The following is a 7,930-nucleotide window of genomic DNA, read 5'->3' as shown; positions in this document are numbered from 1 at the left end:
GCGTTCATTTCCAGTAACAGTTTGAATTTTTAGGTTTCACTCTGTTTTCTTCTATATTGATACATGTATTTGGAACTCTAAATCCAACACGGTTTGTGCTAGCTTCTTGAAACTTGACACAGTAAAGTAGTTTCACGTTCTGTCTCTATGATTTGATTCCTCTTGATGTAGCCCTAAGCAGTGACTGGCGAGAAACACTTTCATGGAAAGGCGTTGCCAAGCTCTCAAAAATTACGAATCTCCAGAAATCTCAGCAAATATTTTTTCACCCAAACTGGATGATACTTTCAGGTAATGATCAGTACACTAAGGCGACTTGGTTCCCCAAATGCCGTTCTTCTATGTTGAAGCGTTCATTGACAGTAACAGTTTGAATTTTTAGGTTTCACTCTGTTTTCTCCTATATTGATACATGTATTTGGAACTCTAAATCCAACACGGTTTGTGCTAGCTTCTTGAAACTTGACACAGTAAAGTAGTTTCACGTTCTATCTCTATGTTTTGTTTCCTCTTGATGTAGCCCTAAGAAGTGACTGGCGAGAAACACTTTCATGGAAAGGGGTTGCCAAGCTTCCAAAAGTTACGAATCAACAGAAATGTCAGCAAATATTTTTTCACCCAAACTGGATGATACTTTCAGGTAATGATCAGTACACTAAGGCGACTTGGTTCCCCATATGTCGTTCTTCTATGTTGAAGCGTTCATTTCCAGTAACAGTTTGAATTTTTAGGTTTGACTCTGTTTTCTCCTATATTGATAGATGTATTTGGAACTCTAAATCCAACACGGTTTGTGCTAGCTTCTTGAAACTTGACACAGTAAAGTAGTTTCACGTTCTGTTTCTATATTTTGTTTCCTCTTGATGTAGCCCTAAGCAGTGACTGGCGAGAAACACTTCCATGGAAAGGGATTGCCAAGCTTCCAAAAATTATGAATCTCCAGAAATCTCAGCAAATATTTTTTCACCCAAACTGGATGATACTTTCAGGTAATGATCAGTACACTAAGGCGAATTGGTTCCTTAAATGTCGTTCTTCTATGTTGAAGCATTCATTTCCAGTAACAGTTTGAATTTTTAGGTTTCACTCTGTTTTCTCCTATATTGATACATGTATTTGGAACTCTAAATCCAACACAGTTTGTGCTAGCTTCTTGAAACTTGACACAGTAAAGTAGTTTCACGTTCTGTCTCTATGTTTTGTTTCCTCTTGATGTAGCCCTAAGCAGTGACTGGCGAGAAACCCTTTCATGGAAAGGGGTTGCCAAGCTTCCAAAAGTTACGAATCTCCAGAAATCTCAGCAAATATTTTATCACCCAAACTGGATGATACTTTCAGGTAATGATCAGTACACTAAGGCGACTTGGTTCCCCATATGTCGTTCTTCTATGTTGAAGCGTTCATTTCCAGTAACAGTTTGAATTTTTAGGTTTCACTCTGTTTTCTCTTATATTGATAGATGTATTTGGAACTCTAAATCCAACTCGGTTTCTGCTAGCTTCTTGAAACTTGACACAGTAAAGTAGTTTCACGTTCTGTCTCTATGTTTTGTTTTCTCTTGATGTAGCCCTAAGCAGTGACTGGCGAGAAACACTTTCATGGAAAGGGGTTGCCAAGCTCCCAAAAATTACGAATCTCCAGAAATCTCAGCAAATATTTTTTCACCCAAACTGGATAATACTTTCAGGTAATGATCAGTACACTAAGGCGACTTGGTTCCCCGAATGTCGTTCTTCTATGTTGAAGCGTTCATTTCCAGTAACAGTTTGAATTTTTAGGTTTCACTCTGTTTTCTCCTATATTGATAGATGTATTTGGAACTCTAAATCCAACACGGTTTGTGCTAGCTTCTTGAAACTTGACACAGTAAAGTAGTTTCACGTTCTGTCTCTATGTTTTGTTTCCTCTTGATGTAGCCCTAAGCAGTGACGGGCGAGAAACACTTCCATGGAAAGGGGTTGCCAAGCTTCCAAAAATTACGAATCTCCAGAAATCTCAGCAAATATTTTTTCACCCAAACTGGATGATACTTTCAGGTAATGATCAGTACACTAAGGCGACTTGGTTCCCCAAATGCCGTTCTTCTATGTTGAAGCGTTCATTTCCAGTAACAGTTTGAATTTTTAGGTTTCACTCTGTTTTCTCCTATATTGATACATGTATTTGGAACTCTAAATCCAACACGGTTTGTGCTAGCTTCTTGAAACTTGACACAGTAAAGTAGTTTCACGTTCTATCTCTATGTTTTGTTTCCTCTTGATGTAGCCCTAAGCAGTGACTGGCGAGAAACACTTTCATGGAAAGGGGTTGCCAAGCTTCCAAAAGTTACGCATCTCCAGAAATCTCAGCAAATATTTTTTCACCCAAACTGGATGATAATTTCAAGTAATGATCAGTACACTAAGGCGACTTGGTTCCCCATATGTCGTTCTTCTATGTTGAAGCGTTCATTTCCAGTAACAGTTTGAATTTTTAGGTTTCACTCTGTTTTCTTCTATATTGATACATGTATTTGGAACTCTAAATCCAACACGGTTTGTGCTAGCTTCTTGAAACTTGACACAGTAAAGTAGTTTCACGTTCTGTCTCTATGATTTGATTCCTCTTGATGTAGCCCTAAGCAGTGACTGGCGAGAAACACTTTCATGGAAAGGCGTTGCCAAGCTCCCAAAAATTACGAATCTCCAGAAATCTCAGCAAATATTTTTTCACCCAAACTGGATGATACTTTCAGGTAATGATCAGTACACTAAGGCGACTTGGTTCCCCAAATGCCGTTCTTCTATGTTGAAGCGTTCATTTCCAGTAACAGTTTGAATTTTTAGGTTTCACTCTGTTTTCTCCTATATTGATACATGTATTTGGAACTCTAAATCCAACACGGTTTGTGCTAGCTTCTTGAAACTTGACACAGTAAAGTAGTTTCACGTTCTATCTCTATGTTTTGTTTCCTCTTGATGTAGCCCTAAGAAGTGACTGGCGAGAAACACTTTCATGGAAAGGGGTTGCCAAGCTTCCAAAAGTTACGAATCAACAGAAATGTCAGCAAATATTTTTTCACCCAAACTGGATGATACTTTCAGGTAATGATCAGTACACTAAGGCGACTTGGTTCCCCAAATGTCGTTCTTCTATGTTGAAGCGTTCATTTCCAGTAACAGTTTGAATTTTTAGGTTTCACTCTGTTTTCTCCTATATTGATAGATGTATTTGGAACTCTAAATCCAACACGGTTTGTGCTAGCTTCTTGAAACTTGACACAGTAAAGTAGTTTCACGTTCTGTTTCTATATTTTGTTTCCTCTTGATGTAGCCCTAAGCAGTGACTGGCGAGAAACACTTCCATGGAAAGGGATTGCCAAGCTTCCAAAAATTATGAATCTCCAGAAATCTCAGCAAATATTTTTTCACCCAAACTGGATGATACTTTCAGGTAATGATCAGTACACTAAGGCGACTTGGTTCCCCATATGTCGTTCTTCTAAGTTGAAGCGTTCATTTCCAGTAACAGTTTGAATTTTTAGGTTTCACTCTGTTTTCTCTTATATTGATAGATGTATTTGGAACACTAAATCCAACACGGTTTGTGCTAGCTTCTTGAAACTTGACACAGTAAAGTAGTTTCACGTTCTGTCTCTATGTTTTGTTTCCTCTTGATGTAGCCCTAAGCAGTGACTGGCGAGAAACACTTTCAGGGAAAGGGGTTGCCAAGCTTCCGAAAGTTACGAATCTCCAGAAATCTCAGCAAATATTTTTTCACCCAAACTGGATGATACTTTCAGGTAATGATCAGTACACTAAGGCGACTTGGTCCCCCAAATGCCGTTCTTCTATGTTGAAGCGTTCATTTCCAGTAACAGTTTGAATTTTTAGGTTTCACTCTGTTTTCTCCTATATTGATAGATGTATTTGGAACTCTAAATCCAACACGGTTTGTGCTAGCTTCTTGAAACTTGACACAGTAAAGTAGTTTCACGTTCTATCTCTATGTTTTGTTTCCTCTTGATGTAGCCCTAAGCAGTGACTGGCGAGAAACACTTTCATGGAAAGGGGTTGCCAAGCTTCCAAAAGTTAGGAATCTCCAGAAATCTCAGCAAATATTTTTTCACCCAAACTGGATGATACTTTCAGGTAATGATCAGTACACTAAGGCGACTTGGTTCCCCATATGTCGTTCTTCTATGTTGAAGCGTTCATTTCCAGTAACAGTTTGAATTTTTAGGTTTCACTCTGTTTTCTCCTATATTGATACATGTATTTGGAACTCTAAATCCAACACGGTTTGTGCTAGCTTCTTGAAACTTGACACAGTAAAGTAGTTTCACGTTCTGTCTCTATGTTTTGTTTCCTCTTGATGTAGCCCTAAGCAGTGACTGGCGAGAAACACTTTCATGGAAAGGGGTTGCGAAGCTTCCGAAAGTTACGAATCTCCAGAAATCTCAGCAAATATTTTTTCACCCAAACTGGATGATACTTTCAGGTAATGATCAGTACACTAATGCAACTTGGTTCCCCAAATTTCGTTCTTCTATGTTGAAGCGTTCATTTCCAGTAACAGTTTGAATTTTTAGGTTTCACTCTGTTTTCTCCTATATTGATACATGTATTTGGAACTCTAAATCCAACACGGTTTGTGCTAGCTTCTTGAAACTTGACACAGTAAAGTAGTTTCACGTTCTATCTCTATGTTTTGTTTCCTCTTGATGTAGCCCTAAGCAGTGACTGGCGAGAAACACTTTCATGGAAAGGGGTTGCCAAGCTTCCAAAAGTTACGAATCTCCAGAAATCTCAGCAAATATTTTTTCACCCAAACTGGATGATACTTTCAGGTAATGATCACTACACTAATGCGACTTGGTTCCCCAAATTTCGTTCTTCTATGTTGAAGCGTTCATTTCCAGTAACAGTTTGAATTTTTAGGTTTCACTCTGTTTTCTCCTATATTGATACATGTATTTGGAACTCTAAATCCAACACGGTTTGTGCTAGCTTCTTGAAACTTGACACAGTAAAGTAGTTTCACGTTCTGTCTCTATGTTTTGTTTCCTCTTGATGTAGCCCTAAGCAGTGACTGGCGAGAAACACTTTCATGGAAAGGGGTTGCCAAGCTCCCAAAAATTACGAATCTCCAGAAATCTCAGCAAATATTTTTTCACCCAAACTGGATGATACTTTCAGGTAATGATCAGTACACTAAGGCGACTTGGTTCCCCAAATGCCGTTCTTCTATGTTGAAGCGTTCATTTCCAGTAACAGTTTGAATTTTTAGGTTTCACTCTGTTTTCTCCTATATTGATACATGTATTTGGAACTCTAAATCCAACACGGTTTGTGCTAGCTTCTTGAAACTTGACACAGTAAAGTAGTTTCACGTTCTATCTCTATGTTTTGTTTCCTCTTGATGTAGCCCTAAGCAGTGACTGGCGAGAAACACTTTCATGGAAAGGGGTTGCCAAGCTTCCAAAAGTTACGAATCTCCAGAAATCTCAGCAAATATTTTTTCACCCAAACTGGATGATACTTTCAGGTAATTATCAGTACACTAATGCGACTTGGTTCCCCAAATTTCGTTCTTCTATGTTGAAGCGTTCATTTCCAGTAACAGTTTGAATTTTTAGGTTTCACTCTGTTTTCTCCTATATTGATACATGTATTTGGAACTCTAAATCCAACACGGTTTGTGCTAGCTTCTTGAAACTTGACACAGTAAAGTAGTTTCACGTTCTGTCTCTATGTTTTGTTTCCTCTTGATGTAGCCATTAGCAGTGACTGGCGAGAAACACTTTCATGGAAAGGGGTTGCCAAGCTTCCAACAATTACGAATCTCCAGAAATCTCAGCAAATATTTTTTCGCCCAAACTGGATGATACTTTCAGGTAATGATCAGTACACTAAGGCGACTTGGTTCCCCAAATGTCGTTCTTCTATGTCGAAGCGTTCATTTCCAGTAACAGTTTGAATTTTTAGGTTTCAATCTGTTTTCTCCTATATTGATAGATGTATTTGGAACTCTAAATCCAACACGGTTTGTGCTAGCTTCTTGAAACTTGACACAGTAAAGTAGTTTCACGTTCTGTCTCTATGTTTTGTTTCCTCTTGATGTAGCCCTAAGCAGTGACTGGCGAGAAACACTTCCATGGAAAGGGATTGCCAAGCTTCCAAAAATTATGAATCTCCAGAAATCTCAGCAAATATTTTTTCACCCAAACTGGATGATACTTTCAGGTAATGATCAGTACACTAAGGAGAATTGGTTCCTTAAATGTCGTTCTTCTATGTTGAAGCGTTCATTTCCAGTAACAGTTTGAATTTTTAGGTTTCACTCTGTTTTTCTCTAAATTGATACATGTATTTGGAACTCTAAATCCAACACGGTTTGTGCTAGCTTCTTGAAACTTGACACAGTAAAGTAGTTTCAAGTTCTGTCTCTATGTTTTGTTTCCTCTTGATGTAGCCCTAAGCAGTGACTGGCGAGAAACACTTTCATGGAAAGGGGTTGCCAAGCTCCCAAAAATTACGAATCTCCAGGAATCTCAGCAAATATTTTTTCACCCAAACTGGATGATACTTTCAGGTAATGATCAGTACACTAAGGCGACTTGGTTCCCCAAATGCCGTTCTTCTATGTTGAAGCGTTCATTTCCAGTAACAGTTTGAATTTTTAGGTTTCACTCTGTTTTCTCCTATATTGATACATGTATTTGGAACTCTAAATCCAACACGGTTTGTGCTAGCTTCTTGAAACTTGACACAGTAAAGTAGTTTCACGTTCTATCTCTATGTTTTGTTTCCTCTTGATGTAGCCCTAAGCAGTGACTGGCGAGAAACACTTTCATGGAAAGGGGTTGCCAAGCTTCCAAAAGTTACGAATCTCCAGAAATCTCAGCAAATATTTTTTCACCCAAACTGGATGATACTTTCAGGTAATGATCAGTACACTAAGGCGACTTGGTTCCCCATATGTCGTTCTTCTATGTTGAAGCGTTCATTTCCAATAACAGTTTGAATTTTTAGGTTTCACTCTGTTTTCTCTTATATTGATAGATGTATTTGGAACACTAAATCCAACACGGTTTGTGCTAGCTTCTTGAAACTTGACACAGTAAAGTAGTTTCACGTTCTGTCTCTATGTTTTGTTTCCTCTTGATGTAGCCCTAAGCAGTGACTGGCGAGAAACACTTTCAGGGAAAGGGGTTGCCAAGCTTCCAAAAATTACGAATCTCCAGAAATCTCAGCAAATATTTTTTCACCCAAACTGGATGATACTTTCAGGTAATGATCAGTACACTAAGGCGACTTGGTCCCCCAAATGCCGTTCTTCTATGTTGAAGCGTTCATTTCCAGTAACAGTTTGAATTTTTAGGTTTCACTCTGTTTTCTCCTATATTGATAGATGTATTTGGAACTCTAAATCCAACACGGTTTTTGCTAGCTTCTTGAAACTTGACACAGTAAAGTAGTTTCACGTTCTGTCTCTATGTTTTGTTTCCTCTTGATGTAGCCCTAAGCAGTGACTGGCGAGAAACACTTCCATGGAAAGGGGTTGCCAAGCTTCCAAAAATTATGAATCTCCAGAAATCTCAGCAAATATTTTTTCACCCAAACTGGATGATACTTTCAGGTAATGATCAGTACACTAAGGCGAATTGGTTCCTTAAATGTCGTTCTTCTATGTTGAAGCGTTCATTTCCAGTAACAGTTTGAATTTTTAGGTTTCACTCTGTTTTCTTCTATATTGATACATGTATTTGGAACTCTAAATCCAACACGGTTTGTGCTAGCTTCTTGAAACTTGACACAGTAAAGTAGTTTCACGTTCTGTCTCTATGTTTTGTTTCCTCTTGATGTAGCCCTAAGCAGTGACTGGCAAGAAACACTTTCATGGAAAGGGGTTTCCAAGCTCCCAAAAATTACGAATCTCCAGAAATCTC

The sequence above is a fragment of the Spermophilus citellus genome (genome assembly GCF_964194105.1).
Source record: "Spermophilus citellus genome assembly, contig: SCAFFOLD_59, whole genome shotgun sequence".
NCBI lineage: Eukaryota > Metazoa > Chordata > Mammalia > Rodentia > Sciuridae > Spermophilus > Spermophilus citellus.
The sequence above is the reverse complement of the archived record's forward strand: the minus strand, read 5'-3'. Positions refer to the sequence as shown.